Here is a 17,752-nt window from a genome sequence, read left to right on the forward strand (position 1 = left end):
AATAATTGATGCCCTGGACCCATTAATTTTATTGATCTGTCCAATAATAACATTATAAATTATAGTGACATTCTACATCTGCATGAATACATTCTTGACATGCCACAATAAACAGCAACGGTGCCATTTTCCAAAAATGCTGTACTTTTTATCATTAAAAAGCAGCCCTTAAAGTGGAACTAAAGCAGGCCATACATGGGTTGAACTCCGAACGATTTTTCGATCAAAAATAGAAAACATAGTTCGTTCTGTAATCCGATGGTGCCACCAAAGATTTCTAAAATCGGTTGTTTTTCATGAATTTTCCAGCATGCCTGATAAACGAAAAGGGGAGGAACCACGGAAATTGGCCGGTGCCATTGCCCCACTAACAGAGCAAAAACCAGTAGATTTTTCTTAGGTTCGATTACACTGTTCAACAAATTTTTATTTTTTGCCAGTTTTGGAAACAAAAGGATCCATTTCTTAATGAATTTCACATTCTGAGTTCAAATATAACAATGAAATTTGTCAATTGGCTCTAGTTTTTCTGTAAACGGAAAGTTTTCTACTATAGGCGTAATGGCTACATAATGCACAATAATTATATAGATAGATGTCTTTCCACAAATATAAAGCAAGTGATATTGACTACATAACAAAGCCTAAATGGCATAATATATTGCATAGGATTACCAAGAACAATTATAGCCATAAGCTAAGTTGAATCATTTTAATACTTAGGATTCTCACTAGTTTTGTCTTCAGTTTGTGTCGGTTTTGCTTCTCTTGGCTTTTCTCTTGTATTCGAGGAAAGGGCTATCTCTTACAACTGTCCAGCAATAGTCAGCAAGCATTGATGGGCTCCATTTACCTTGATATCTTCTTTCCATAGCTGCAATGTCTTAATGGAAGCGCTCTCCGTGTTCATCACTCACTGCTCCACAGTTTGGTGGGAAAAAATCCAGATGCGAATGTAGAAAATGAATTTTTAGAGACATGTTGCAAACCAGATTTCTGTAAGTCTGGATGAGTTTTTCTACCACTTTCTTGTAGTCTGGTGTTTTATTGTTTCCAAGAAAATTTGATGTCACTGATACAAATGCTGTCCAGGCAGCCTTTTCCTTTCCACGCAACAGAGAAAGAAACTCATCATCATGAATAAGTTTACGAATCTGTGGCCCAACAAAGACTCCTTCATTTATTTTTGCAGCACTAAGTGCTGGAAATTTGCTAATCAGGTACTTGAAACCTGCTTTATTCTTGTCCATTGCCTTAACAAAGTTTTTCATTAATCCCAACTTGATGTGTAATGGAGGTAATAAGATCTTATTGCTGTCTACAAGTTCTGGATAGTTAACATTTTTTTCTCCAGGCTGCAATGACTGGCGTAATGGCCAGTCTCTTTTGGCATAGTGCATTTCTCTCGCACGACTGTCCCACTCACAGAGGAAGCAGCAGTACTTAGTATATCCACCTTGAAGTCCAAGTAGGATAGCAATCACCTTCAGGTCACCACAAATCGACCATTGATGTTCATCATAGTTGATGCACCTTAAAAGCTCTTTCAAGTTTTCATACGTTTCTTTCATTGAAACTGCGTAAGCAACTGGAACTGACGGCAGCTGATTGCCATTATGGAGCAAAACAGCTTTAAGACTCGCCTTTGAAGCATCAATGAACAGCCTCCACTCATCAGGATCATAGCATACGCCGATGGCTGAGATTAAACCATGAACATTGTTACATACAGCAATATCACCTTCCTGGATGAAGAATGGGATCAGATCTTTCTGACGATGACGGTAGAAAGACGTACGAACATCACTTGCTAGGAGATTCCACTGTTGTAGTCTTGACCCCAAAAGCTCTGCCTTGTTCTTCGGAAGATCCAGGTCTCTGATAAGATTGCTAAATTCCACTTGTGTAATGAGGTGTGGTTCAGTGGGTGTGGATGGAAGAAAGTCTGGGTCGTGTGAGGTTGACGGTTGATGACTACACGCTTCAGGTTCTTCCTCACTTGACTCAACCACGAAGGATTCTGGTGCTTTAGGAATTGGTAGCCCCTCTCCATGAGGAACTGGACGTATTGCCGATGGAATATTTGGATAGTGCACAGATAACTTGTTCTTCTTATTTAGCCCTTTTACAATTGGATGCACCATACAAAAGTAACAATTACTAACATGATCTGTTGGCTCTCTCCAAATCATTGGCACAGCGAAAGGCATAGATGCCTTTTTTCCATTCAACCATTGCTCCAGTGCCGTCCCACAAGAATTGCAGCATATATGTGGTGCCCAGCTCTTGTCCTGGTCTCCTATCTTGCAGCCAAAATACAAGTTGTAGGCTTTCCTAATCATTCCTGTTATCCTCCTTTTTTGTGAGATAAAAGTTATTTCACCGCAGATATAGCAGAAATTATCTGCTTTATTCACACAAGTTTGAGGCATTACTGAGTAGCCTATATAAGCATAAAACGAAATGTAAAGACGCTGTCGAACTACAATCAGCTACAGATACTGCAGCTTTTATGCAGTGAAGTGATGCAATTAAAGGCTAATATTGCATCATCTCAGTATACATGCAATTTTCTATTGGTCACCAGTATCAATTGCGCAATATGCAGCTGAAGTTGCATCATAATTTTGAATGGCTTACGTCATTAGATGGGTGAATATATCATGGAAACTAGAGCCAATCAACATTTTTTAGGGTCATTTTCGTTTTCAGCACCCCAAAATTATGTAAGATTAGCTAATTTTATGCCCAAAACTTTTTACCTGTTGAACAGTGTTATCGAACGAAAAATCATTAGAAAATCAATCCATGTATGGCCGGCTATAGAGTCACATAATTCTTTCCCATATCTACAGCTCCTATTACAGGCAGTGTAACCAGTGAAAGAACAATGGAGGAAAAGGCATGAGCAGGCATGTCCCATTTAGATCATCTTTAGTGCAGCTGAATCTGGAGACCCATAGCTGTTAATCCCCACAGCGCTGGAAGTTCATTAGGAAGAGGACAGGGTAGTCTTTCAGTGCATTTTCTACAGAATCCAGCTGCTTGCACATACGTACAAGTAAATAATGTAACTAAACCTGTAAATTGAAAAAGGTACATAAATATATTGCACAAAGGCACGTTTGGGGTTTGCACTGAGGTTGGGATGTCCCAATCCTAGACACTCTAACCTCAGTGCTTTTTTAACCACTGAGCCTCAAAGCATCACTGGTTGCTAGGATGCTGTCAGCTGTGTAGCCGGCAGCGTCTTAGCAACCAGTGACACTGTGTAGTCAACAGGGTTCTAGCAATCAAAGTCAGGTTTTAATTACCTCCAATTTTGCTTTTCTCTTTTTTAATTTGTTGCAGCAATAACAAACCATTGTTAAAGTGACACATATAAGATCTACCTGAATCTGTTGTGTGTGTCAGAATGCTTTATAAAACTGTTGCAGGGCTTTCATGAATTTGGTGCAGAACTTTTAAAAGGAATCATACTTCCAGAAAAGTGTTAGCAAATGTTTTACTGAATCGCCCTCATTGCGTTTTAATTGGGTATTATGCTTAGATAAGGATTGTGACTTCCTGAAGCTGGGCTACAATAAAGAAAACAATTAAACTTTATTTTAAACAGATTGTTTGTAAGTTTCTAGATAACTGAAAATCTTGAAAGAGCTGAAACCATATTATACTGACATGTTTATTTTCAGAACGACCCTCCAATTACACACCAGTTTGTGTACCCTTACCCAGAATCATACAGCACAGAATCATGAGAACAGACTGTAGTCCCACTCAGAATCACATGAGACAGGCTCACAAACCTGCTGCTCAAAATTGCAAAAAACCTAAAGTGATATTAAACCCTCCTGATTTATTTTATAATCAAGCTTCTTATTAAAAATCTTAATAAATTTGCCTTATCTTACATTTCTCAGTGCTGTCTTTACGGTAGCTTTTTTCCATTATAGCAACCTCTAGGCTTGCCTCCCTGTAGAAAGTACCTACTTCTCCACACAGGTACCGATAGAGACATCAGTGCACGCATGCTCCCATGCTCAGGACTACATCTTCAAGTCCAAATGCTGCCTCTGCCTACATGTACAGGGATCCTGACATGTAGGCAAATGGCTACCCCACCTCTGCTGCCCCTCCCCAGAAAAGCGACTGGCAACAGTGAAATATCCAGTCTCTGTTCTGCCTGCACTGAAAAGTGATTGACAATGGCTCCACAAAAGTGACAGCAGCCCCGTCTTTGTTCAACCTCACCTGGAAAGTAAGTGACAGCTATTCTGGCAAAAGTGACAACAACCCCACCTCCGTTCTCCCTCGCCTGGAAAGTAATTTACAACAATTTTGGCAATAGTTACAGCAGCCCCTCCTCTGTTCCACCACCCCTGGAAAGAAAGTGACAGCGGCTCCAGCACAAGTGACAGCAGCCCATCCTCTGTTTCACCACCCTTGGAAAGTAAGTGACAGCGGCTCCAGCACAAGTGACAGCAGCCCCTCCTCTGTTCCACCACCCTTGGAAAGTAAGTGACAGCGGCTCCAGCACAAGTGACAGCAGCCCCTCCTCTGTTCCACCTCTCCAGGAAAGTAAGTGACAGCGGCTCCAGCACAAGTGACAACAGCCCCTCCTCTGTTCCACCATCCCTGGAAAGTAAGTGCCAGTGGCTCCACCACAAGTGACTACAGCCCCTCCTCTGTTCCACCATCCCTGGAAAGTAAGTGCCAGTGGCCCCAGCACAAATGACAACAGGCCCACCTCTGTTTCACCACCCCTGGAAAGTAAGTGACAGAGGCTCCAGCACAAGTGACACCAGCCCCTCCTCTGTACCACCACCCCTGGAAAGTAAGTGCCAGTGGCTCCAGCACAAATGACAACAGGCCCACCTCTGTTTCACCACTCTTGGAAAGTAAGTGACAGCGGCTCCAGCACAAGTGACTACAGCCCCTCCTCTGTTCCACCATCCCTGGAAAGTAAGTGCCAGTGGCTCCAGCACAAATGACAACAGGCCCACCTCTGTTTCACCACTCCTGGAAAGTAAGTGACACCAGCCCCTCCTCTGTATCACCACCCCTGGAAAGTAAGTGACAGCAGCTCCAGCACAAGTGATAACAGCCCCTCCTCTGTTCCACCACCCCTGGAAAGTAAGTGACAGCGGCTCCAGCACAAGTGACAACAGCCCCTCCTCTGTACCACCACCCCTGGAAAGTAAGTGACAGCGGCTCCATCACAAATGACAACAGGCCCACCTCCCTAGGAAAGTGATTGGCAGAGGTCTTGGCAACAGTGTCAAAAGCCCCAACTCTGTTCTACATCTACTGAAAAGTTATTGACAGTGGCTCTGGCAAAAGTGACAGCAGCCCCGCCTCTGTTGTGACTCCTCTGAAAAGTAATTGATAAAAAATGAATACCTGAATAAAAGTAAAGGGGAACACATGCACGTTAATGAAAATAATTATGAGACATTTAGGCGTGAAAATGACGATCATGTGACTTCCAAAAGTGCGCATCTTTGCAAGATGTTGTTACAATTTGGTATTAGTATGATTACGTATGCAGCTGAGAAGAGGTATACATATGTGTGGTTAAGCACAGTTTCGTAAAAAGAAGAATCATGGATTTGTTATAGGTTTATCTCATAGATCTCATTTATGTAACCACTTTAAACTATACCAACCACAAACATGGGCAGTTCATATGAAGGCAGAGAAGGCAAAATTTAAGCAGATTCGAGTTTGGCTTTAGAGGTAAGAAGAGTTGCTTTTCTAACACTAGCACTGCCATGTTTTATTTCTAACATTAGTCACTGGCTGACTTCACTTGTAGTCTGCAAATCCTCGCTTACAAATATTTTATACTTCCAGAAGATCTACTTCCAGTGCAAGTGAAAAGTATCTGTGAAGGAGTTAATTCATCCTTCACTCATAACTGAGGCGGCACGGAGAATTCTTTCTACACTCTACTGCGCTCCGCACCCCCATATGAGCTCTTGGCTCTCAAGAAAGGAGTTTCAATGAATTTTGCATTAAGGCCTAGCCTGGAACGGCACCCAGTTCCTAGATAATGAGACGCTCCGATTTTTTTCATTCAGTGTAGCAAATCCATGAGCTGGATGATGAGACATTTTCCATATCATTCTCCATAGCAAGCCCCTAGTGCGAGATTCCTTTATTATGTGCAGAACATCTTATTCGTACAAAAGGATTGTGCTGCATATCCTCTTATGGAGGGATGGTGTTCAGCCTCCAAAACAAAGGCATCCTATTTATTTTCAAAGTAGGCCTCAGCATGGTGAGCCACTATATACTGTAAAAAGCATAATAAATGTACAAAACAGGGTGTTTAAATGGATATTCATTGTCCTTTTCTATGTTCATAAATTAGAAAAAAAGGACATTGTCAGACAGATGCTGCTCATTAATCCTGTCACTATGGGGTATTGTTTGGACGTTACTATACAAGCCAACATATGGAGACTAAAAACTCTTTTTTTTAAATCTAGCTTTATTTGCCATACCATTATGTATTGTTGGCTGGCCTAATTTCTTTTGTGATTTACAGAATCATACAGCACAGCTTTAAAGAAACATACAATGGCATTTTCCATGCAAGAGACACGGGTACATTCTTTTGTGATTTGGGCTATGTATATGAAAAAGAATGTAGTCATTCAAACCACAGCTGGACACGGTGTTATTACATAGTTACAGCCAGCTTTGAAGTATATAACATAGGAAAAGATATTTAAAGCATTTTTCCTATGGCTGATTGCGTGCCTTAAACCATAGAAAAAAGATATATATTGGGGAATTTAAGAAGACCGAAGACTTGACATATCACTTCCTTTGTGTTAAAAGGACACTGTGCTGCTAAAAATAGCGACATTTACATAAGAGGAAGTTCAAGGGAATGAAACGCGTTGGCCGTGATCATAGCACATCACTTCTATCCATGTGATCGCTGGGCATCCTGGAGGTTTTCATTTGGCCCACTACAGATGGCATGTTGGATTTGCATTGCATGTTGTTTTACATGCTGTTTATCATAGTGCTGTGTTGCACTTTTTAATGAAAATGTATCTGGATTATTTGGTTTCATGCTGCTGGTGATACTATTAAACACTACACTATCAGATATTTTCCTGTCTGTTTACTTTTGATGAGCTCTGGCTGCTGACATCCTTGGTACTTCAAAGAAGATATCCCATTATGAAGTTTTAAACATCATATAGATACCTCCTTCTCTCTGACGTCTTTTGATCTGGTGATTGCATATTGTTCACAGGTGAGGGAAAGTAGGGATGTGCTCAGGGAGGCAGTTCTTTTCAATCCAGCCTGAGCTAATGCCATGAAGAAGCTGCAGATAGCCAATCATAAGTAGGAGAGTGGTTCCCTGCCCTGCAGCTGCATGTATACCTACCTCTTGTATACATGCAGCTGCAGGGTAGGGAATGCCTTGACCACTTATGATTGGCTGAAGTGACAGCTTCCTGGTTGGATAGTTCAGGTAAGTGTCTAAATATGCCTCAACTCAACCCTAGTGGAGAAAGTGGTGGTTTGTATACATGCAGCTGCGGGGTAGAGAATGCTCTGGCCACTTATGATTGGCTGAAGTGACTGCTTCCTGGTTGCATAGTTCAGGTAAGTGTCCGAATATGCCTCAACTCAACCCTTGTGGAGAGAGTGGTGGTTTGTATACATGCAGCTGCGGGGTTGGGAATGCCTTGGCCACTTATGATTGGAGTAGGGAATGCCATAGCCACTTATGATTGGCTGAAGTGACAGCTTCCTGGTTGGATAGCTCAGGTAAGTGTCCGAATATGCCTCAACTCAACCCTATTGGAGAAAGTGGTGGTTTGTATACATGTAGCTGCGGGGTAGAGATTGCTCTGGCCACTTATGATTGGCTGAAGTGACTGCTTCCTGGTTGGATAGTTCAGGTAAGTGTCCGAATATGCCTCAACTCAACCCTAGTGGAGAAAGTGGTGGTTTGTATACATGCAGCTGCGGGGTAGGGAATGCCTTGGCCACTACACACATTTACACACATTTATATACAGTATATTATGGATGACAGTTTCACTGTTTTCTGGAACAAGCACTTTTTAATGTAGTTTTTTTTTTTATTTTACCACTTCCATTATTGGAAGAAATATGCTTAATGTTCATGCAAAACCTTTTCCTTTAGAACAGTGATCTTCAAACTGAGCCCCAGGGTCAGATGCCGCCCTTTGCTTGCTTTCATCCGGTCCTTTAGGAATTATTGCCCCCACTGTCAGCAACAGTGGGATATAGTTCCTACCACTGACACCAACAAATGGGGCACTATTTTTCCCACTGACACCAATGATGGGACACTATTCCTCCCACTGACACCAATGATGGGACACTATTCCTCCCACTGACACCAATGATGAGACATTATTCCTCCCACTGACACCAATGATGAGACACTATTCCTCCCACCGACACCAATGATGAGACACTATTCCTCCCACTGACACCAATGATGAGACACTATTCCTCCCACTGACACCAATGATGGGGCACTATTCCTCTCAATGACACCAACAATTAGTCACTACTTCTCCTCCTAATACCAATGATGGGGCACTATAACTCCCAATGACACCAACAATGGGGCACCATTCCTCCCACAGACACCAATGACAGGTTACTATTCCTCCCCCTAATACGAAAGAGAGGACACTATTTACTCCCACTGAGACCAGGATATTTTCTTCTACCACTGGCCACATTCTGCCCCCCCTAAAGAAAATGTCCAGACAGTAAACTGGCCCTTTGTTTAGAAAGTTTGGAAAACCCTGCTTTAGAGTTCCTACCCAGGGCTGGATCCAAACCTGTATCCTACAACCGGAGGCCCAAAATAACCAGTTGTATAAATGTACAGTAGTTCTACTAAATGTATATATATGGTTCCTAGCTTTAGGTTTCTGTTCACACATATAGTTACCGGTTCTGCTGGTGGTGCTCATATGACAGTATGACTTGTGTCATGCTATGAAACAATGTTGAGACAGCAGGTTCAGATGGTATTGATGTAGGTATAATTTGCAGGTTGCACCATAACTCCATAAAGTGAAATAGAAAATATTTTTATTACATTTTGCAAACTGTCAAAGAGCAAATCGTGTGGCTGCCACTCAATCCATAAAGGAATTCATCCATTTGGCCAAGGATTAGGATGGGAAAGATTGGAAATATTAGAATGGGAAAGAGTGATCTAAATGATTCTGACTTTGTAATGATTTTTGGTACCTGATGTGGTAAGGGCAGCATGTCAGAAATGTCTGACCTCCTGGGGTATTCCTACACTAGTCTCTGCAGTTTATAGAGCCTGGTACAAAAAACAAAGGCACCAAAAATAGTGTGTTAAAGCGGTTCTAAACCTAGGTAAAAAATACTAGTGGCACAGTCTTTTGGTACAGGAAACTTTGTAAATATCTCCTGCTAAAAAAAAAGAAAACTCCTACCCCTTCCTCTAAGCATTTTTTTTTTAATCAAACACTGCCTCTGCCACATGTACACCCTTGGTATCTGTAGATGACAAAGAGTAGAGTCTACTGCCAGGATGGTGCAACTATATTGTGCATGCATTGGAGTTGCGCCATCAGTGGTTGCCGAACGGCTAAACAAGGAAGATGTTGACAACAGTAGAAACTTCAGTAAAAATAGCGCCAGTGGCTGTGAGACAGCAATGGAGAGAGTCTATGTCTTACATACTATGTCAAGTGCTCCTTTTATTTTTTAATATCAGATTGTATCTGTAAAAAATATTTTATTTTCATACAAGTTAAATACACATACAAATGACAACAAAAAGGCACTACCTAAATAATAAATTAAAAACCCACACCGCAACGCTCCAGCACAGCACAGATCCATATGAAAAAATGGAACAAGCTACAAATAATACATATCAATTACACGGTTTCTAAATTAAAAAATTCAGCCAGGATTTCTACATATGGTCAAATTTAAACATAGCAGTGCGTAAAACATATATTTGCTTCTCGTATGCAATACTCTTATTCAAATCTTGCACCCATTCAGATATCGTAGGGGAAGAAACGGAAACCAATTTAACGAAGATTATTCTTCAGGCAATAAAGAGTACTCTAGAAACTGGCAGTTTAACCTCATCCAAAAGAGAAGAATCAAAAAGCCCCAAAATATATGTTAGTGGATCTATACTAAGAGAAAGACTTGTTACATTATTAATAATGAGGATAACTTCTGTCCGGTATCATTTAAGCTTAGGACAGCGCCACAGCAGGTGAATAGGGTCTCCCTGCAGTTGACCACATCTGTTGCAGCAAGAATCTTGCCGTACACCCAGGGCCGTCTTTAATACGGGGCAAAAGGGGCAGCTGCCCTGGGCCCAGTTTTTGATGTGGGGCCCAATGCAGCTGTCCCTTGAGCCCACTCTGATAAGTGCATCAATTTTGCCCTTCTGATACCTGCTGGTACCTGGCACAGGTTAAGTGTTCCGCAGCGTCTCCTCCCCATTAATGGCCCTGCCCCTACCTGACTGACTCCACCCCTCCAGCTCAGGCCCAGTGCAGTGAGTTTCTTCCCTGGAGACGTGCTGCGCCCCTCCCTCTCCTGGGCTCTTCTGTTAATGGCTGCCAGGTGACTCCACTCTGCCAGGTGAGTGGTGTGTGTTCCTTGGTGACAATGTGTCGAACCCTGAGCTCGGCTCCCACTCCCCCCCCTTTGCTGCACAACTTCTTGCAGGGGGAGGACAGCGCTGCTGAGTACTGTAGTTTGGGACAGAGAATGGCAGCTGTGGGATTCACCCCCCCCCCCACATTTCCCAGCCATTGCTCCATAGCAAAATATGGAAGAGGAGAGGTGCTTGTGAAGTCTGGCAACCAAGACTGACTGACCACCATCTCCCCACCCTAAAGAATAACTCCCTCCCCCACTTCTCCACCCTAAACAACAACCTCTCTCCTACCTTTCCACCCTAAATAATAACCCCCTCCCCACCTCTCCACCCTAAATAATAACCCCCCCACCTCTCCACCCTAAACAATAACCCCCTCCCCACCTCTCCACCTTAAACAATAACCCCCTCCCCACCTTCTGGGGTCATGTGTTATGATGGGGGTAGTATAGGGGAGGGAGTCCTGTGTACTGATGTGGGGTGGGAGTTGTGTGTAATAATGGGGGGTAGTATGAGGGGAGGGCTCTTGTGTAATGATGGGGGTGGGGTCCTGTATAATGATGGGGAGGGGGGACCTGTGTAATAATGGGGGAAGTATGGGGGGTTCTGTGTAATGATGGGCGTAATGTGAGGGAGGGGGTTCTGTATAATGATAGGAGTGTGAAAGTGCATGGGGGGGGCTCAAGAAAATGTTTGCCCAGGGTCCAATCGATATTAAACATGGCCCTGAATACACCTATACTACCAAAAAAATATACCTGATGGATACTGAAAAATTGCATGAACTGATACGAGGGGGATGGAAAAACAAGGGGAATCCTTTGCAGAACCTGGTTCCAGACTCTCTCAGGAATATGGCCTAACTCTTGATTCCATTTCTGTTTATATGAAGCTGGATGTCTCAACAAAAATGTAGATAAACATTGTGCATACATTTCAGAAATTTGATTCACAAATCCCAACAACTGTATCAATAATGGAGTATCAAGGGCTCCTGCGTCTCCTCCAGGCCCTCTGTTTCTTTTAACGAGAAAAGTTTGAGGAGAATGGCCAGGTATGATCACGCTGACCAGAGTTTCGCAGAAAACCACTTTGTAAAGCAGTGGTATGCAGTGGAACATCTCTGAATACAACACAAGCCTTTGAAAATAAGGTAAGAAGCAAAAAATCGCCAATTCTGGGCTGAAGACTTGAAAAAACATTGCCTGGCATAACAAATCTCATTTTATTGCAAAATGCCATGGCATTTGTTAGTAGAGTATCAGTAAGATAATAATGAATAACCATAATTTGGTGGTTTGCAGCAGTTCAGCATCCTAAATGTTGAAGAGAATTTGGCTGGTACAAGAAGTGAAACTACCTTTTAATAGCTCCACTTACTGAAATGTAAGTTTCTTCTGGAACTCAGGTTTTTAGGGCTCAGGTACAATGGGCATTTGGAAAACTCTTCTGAATGATGAAAACTGACTGCTGGAAAATGTAGGTTAAAAAATGTCAGTTTAGCCGCGTTTGCATACTGAGTTTATGCGCCTTTATGCGCATTTGTGTTTAGAACTGTTTTTAAAAGATAACCTCAGGAGACCTTCCAAAATATCCAAAATGCACTGAAAAATAGTAAATATTTACCTATTTCAGACATTTTGAGAGAAATAGAGAGAGCAGACGCAGGGAGAGCAGTACGTGCTGAGATTGCCTGTCTTTTCTGATTGTATTCACTATGGATCCCATCATGAGCATAATGCAGCACGTTCTACTATTTTTTCTTTCACACGAAACCTGGAACTAACTGCACTGGTGTACCAGGTCCATTCAAATACATAGAAAACGCTTTGCATGCATTTCTGATGATGAAAAAAAAAGCTCTGGACAGCATCTGGATATGGAACAGTTAAAAAATGCTAATAAACGCAAACGCTTATAAACGTGGTTAACCACATTTACAAGTATTTGGCATTTGAAACTCCAATAAAATCTACTCCTGAACGCAAGTTTGGTGCGTCCAAAAAAACGACTGTAACCTCAACTGCCTGTGAACGACTGTAAATGACGATGTGTACATGGACACATAGGAAAACATTAGGGAGAGTTCAGGGGCTGCTGAAAACAAATGCTGAACAGCTCCTGAACGTCAGTTTATCAGCTGCAGTGTACATGAACCCTTACACAATTACACACAGTAGCTGCACCTACATGTGGAAGAAATCAGAATTATATGGTAGGTCTGCTTTAAATCCAATAAAACAATATAGATTCTGAAATTCTCTAACCTTTGAATTAGTTAAATATGGTCAACCACACCGGCGTGTTGTTAAGATTTTTCTATTTATTGTTGATTTGCCTTTTAAAAGTGCTTATTAGGGTTCAAAAATAAACAGACTCACAGACAACCCACCTCTTCTAACATTTGGCAGAGTTTCCAGCCTCTAGGCCCAGTGTGATAGTGTTTATAGATTAGTGAAGGATTCTATCAGTATACAGTCATTTAAGGAATTACTGTTTATTGTGGGTTCCAAAACCGATGGGGATACATTTCATCTACAGAGCACAACTTTTCTGCGTTGTTCGTGAATAATGTGAACCTTAACTGAGGAAAGCCACATCTAAAGCCAGTTTTAAAGTCAATTTTGCTTCCATTAAAAGGCCTTTCTCTGTAACATTAGGTCTCATTTCATTGTATAATTCATCTGCTTTATTTATTTGGAAGCCAAATGACTAATGCATGGAAGAATTCTCTGGAGCATCACATCCCCTTTTGAGTTATTTTTACATTCTGTCTAATTAAGGCAGTGATATTTGTAAGCACGGCAGTCGGTCTGTTCTTTTGTTAACAGTTGCTTAAGCATTAGCAGTGGAGGAAGTCATGGAAGCATTCTTTAGCTAAATGATGAAACAGACAATTTCTGAGATGGACATTCAAAACAAATTAAAGGGGAAAGAAGGATATTATTTGATACGGTACTTAGAATGCCACAAATATGTGAATAATGTGAAATATTAGGGGGTTTTATGCCATGAACATTCCTAATCTTCCATGGTTTCAGACAAGCTCAGGTTGACCATCAGCTCAATTAAAAGTACCTAAGGGTATGTGAAAGCGCAAAATGAGGTCATTGGAAAATCTTTGCAGCAGATAGTCAATTATTCTCTTTGCTGTAAGATGGATGGGTGCTGAGTTTATGCAACTCCCAAGCTATGGCTAGAACCAAAACTTGCAGCCAGACCAGTTACTGGGAAAATGTGAACATTATCTAATAACTGCTGGTACTGCTGGTAACGTGATACCTCATTTCACATTTTTTTGTTACTTTTGAGCATATTACACCATATAAAACTAACATCCATGTAAGAAATGGAGATAACACAACGTAAAATCAAGTGACAAGGAACTGTGGCCCTGAAATGAAACACTGTGCCTTATGAATATGGTTGCAAACATATTTTAAGGCAATTATAACTGACTGTAGTATAGTGACATTTTACCTGGATAGCTTTAGTGGTATACCATATTTTTCCAACGTATAAGACGACTTTTTATACTTAAAAATATACCCCAAAATCGGGGGTTGTTTTATACATGGGGTATACAATGTGAACCTTTAGTTTGTTTGGGCCAAGCTGGCTCAAAATGAACGTCCCTAATCTCTCAGCCCATTGGATATGCAGTAATATTGTAATTACGGTAGCTTCGGCTACATACAATATATATATAGTATACCGTGCTGAGCCAAGCTGGCTCAAAACGAACGTCCCTAATCTGTCAGCCTGCTGAATGTGCGGTAATACTGTGTGTACGGTAGCTTCGGCTACATACACCATACCGCACTGAGCCAAACACGGCGAGCGATATATTCTATTAATGAATACAGAGCCTGCCCGGATTGGCTGAGGTTGTGACATCATCAGCCCGCCTCTCTGACTCAGCCAATCCGATTAGGCTCTTTATTCATTAATAGAATACATCGCTCATCGTGATTGGCTCAGCGCGGTATACTGTATGTAGCCGAAGCTACCGTACATACAGTATTACCGCACATCCAGCGGGCTGACAGATTAGGGACGTTCGTTTTGAGCCAGCTTGGCTCAGCACGATATACTATAAATATATTGTATGTAGCCAAAGCTACCGTAAATACAATATTACTGCATATCCAACGGGCTGACAGATTAGGGACGTTCATTTTGAGCCAGCTTGGCTCAGCGCGGTATACTGTATATACACTGTATATAGTCAAAGCTATCATACATACAATATTACCGCACATCCAGCTGGCTGACAGATTAGGGACGTTCGTTTTGAGCCAGCTTGGCTCAGCACAGTCAGGGGCGGACTGACAACTCATGGGGCCCCCGGGCAATAAGGGATCATGGGGCCCCTGTGTCCTTGCCCAAACTCAAAAAAGCCTATGAAAAAGGTACCAGGGGCATCTCATGGGGCCCCCTACTGACCCCGGGCCCTTGGGCAGTGCCCGAGTTTCCAAACATACAATATTACTGCATATCCAACGGGCTAACAGATTAGGGACGTTCATTTTGAGCCAGCTTGGCTCAGTGCGGTATACTGTATATACACTGTGTGTAGCCGAAGCTACCATACATACAATATTACTGCATATTCAACGGGCTAACAGATTAGGGACGTTCATTTTGAGCCAGCTTGGCTCAGCGCGGTATACTGTATATACACTGTATGTAGCCGAAGCTACCATACATACAATATTATCGCACATCCAGCGGGTTGACAGATTATGGATGTTCGTTTTGAGCCAGCTTGGCTCAGCACGGTACACTGTATGTAGCCGAAGCTACCGTACATACAATATTACCGCATATCCAACAGGCTGACAGATTAGGGACATTCGTTTTGAGCCAGCTTGGCTCAGTGTGGTATACTGTATATACACTGTATGTAGCCGAAGCTACCGTACATACAATATTACCGCACATCCAGCGGGCTGACAGATTAGGGACATTCGTTTTGAGCCAGCTTGGCTCAGCGCGGTATACTGCATGTAGCCGAAGCTACCGTACATACAATATTACCGCACATCCAGCGGGCTGACAGATTAGGGACGTTCGTTTTGAGCCAGCTTGGCTCAGCGCGGTATACTGTATGTAGCCGAAGCTACCGTACACACAATATTACCGCACATGCATCGGGTTGACAGATTAGTGGGTGTATATTTAATCAAATCTGATGTTTATTCAAATCTGATGTTTTTAAATGGTGTTGCCTTGGAAGGGGGGTAGTCTTATATGGCAAGTATAGCCCAAAACCTATGTTTTAACTGGAAAATTAGGGGGTCGTCTTATACACCCAGTCGCCTTATACACCAGCAAATATGGTACTAAGGGGGAGATTTAGTAAAATTGGTGTGCTCAGAATCTGGTGCAGCGGTGCATGGTAGCCAATCAGCTTCTAACTTCAGCTTGTTCAGTGAAGCTTTGGCAATAAAACCTTGAAACTCATTGGCTTCAGTTCAGAGATGCACCAGATTTTTCTTTCTCCAGTTTTAGTAAATAACCCCCTAATTGACTAAGGGTTGCTCTGTTCATTATAAATTTAGCTTAACTGGCCTTTTAATAATTTTACACCAATTTCTTAAGCTGGAACAGCCAAACACTAAAAGGGTTAATGCTAGGCAATAATCTGATGACACATCAGCCTTGCCAACCCACTGCGCTTCTCCATTCTCCCCTCTAATAAGATCTGAAGGGATAAGTCTTCGGAAATCATATCCACAAAGCTGCCAGTAGTGATGAATGGAGCAGAACACAGACATGTAATGCAATCGGCCAGCACACTGGCCCTGATAAGCTTATAGATGCTCATAAACAGAACGGCGTTAAGTGCTATATATCCATTAGGTGGGAATATATCAATTTCTCCATTACTAGATCTAAGTTCACTAATAGAATACATTTCCATCAATTACTTCAATATGCCGCATGCTGTACTTTTCCAGCACAGTCGTCTCGAGGATTTGTGTTTCCGAAGAGAAATGAGACTGTAAAATATAACCTACAAAGCGTATTTAAGATGGATGTAATATGATGCATTTTATTTGCAGCTGAAACGTATTTGTTTTTTTATTGCCAACCACTTCTGCTAAGTATTAGGCATCAGTCTAGAATGGGTGTTGCCATGCGATAAAGGACTGCAAGCAATTAAACAGAATACTTGCTCGTGGATATGGAACTGGTTTTAATGAGATGCTCTGATATATGAAGCACACTAACCTATATTAGTGCAGGCAGCCAAACAAGAGTTTGAAATGAGTGGTGGAACAATAATTTTATGATGGTGCAACTGCCTACAGAGTACTATTTGAAACAAGATCTGCATGGGATATAGGGATATGCTTTATTAAACTTAAATAGAGTGAATATAAGCAGCTCAAAGCAGCAGAACAAGCCTTTTGGCAAATGCTAGAACTGTCAGTATGCCCCCCAAAATTTTAGGGAACATTTTAATAATCTATACAATGCTGTGCTTTAGTTTGGAACAAAAGGCTCTGCGTATTTATCAAGAAGACTATAAAAAAAGTAAACCCCTATCATTCCTATGTGGTAATCCTAATCTTTCAGTCTCCATATCTGAGGTTTGCAGGAAAAATGAACGAAGCTCTTTTCTGAAAAGTACAGGGCTAAATAGATATAGATAGTAGATAGATCCATTAGGGCTATGATTTTCAAGTTCCTTCGGGGAGGTGGGGTGCTCATCATGGGTGCCACCTGTGTGACATCACTACCCTAATAAGGAAGTACTGTATTACTATATACGATTAGTTTGGTAAATTATCCCGTGGATTGCTTTTGACCAGTTAACTAATAGCTGAGAGAGAATTAAATCTTCACCCAATGATAAGAATAATAGAGTGCAGTCCACTAAATCACTGGCAGAACACATTTTTCATAATTCACACATATTTAGAGGAACACACCATGCACATGATGCTACCACCACTAGGTGATATATCAGCAAAACAATCCTGTCCATGTGAATGGACAGTATTGGAATTTTTTGGGATCAGATATATACCTTGAAGCCCACTTGAAGTCTCTGAATTTACATTA

The 17,752-nt window shown here is 41.8% G+C and overlaps 1 protein-coding gene across 1 annotated transcript in view; it reads right to left on the minus strand.

The window, feature by feature from the left end:
• Positions 1-17,752, minus strand: part of FAM20C (FAM20C golgi associated secretory pathway kinase) — a 288,908-nt gene that overhangs the window by 17,889 nt on the left and 253,267 nt on the right. The window lies entirely within an intron of this gene.

This window comes from Staurois parvus, unplaced genomic scaffold (genome assembly GCF_062004578.1).
Source record: "Staurois parvus isolate SC_StPar_1 unplaced genomic scaffold, SC_StPar_1.0 ptg000297l, whole genome shotgun sequence".
Taxonomy (NCBI): Eukaryota; Metazoa; Chordata; class Amphibia; order Anura; family Ranidae; genus Staurois; species Staurois parvus.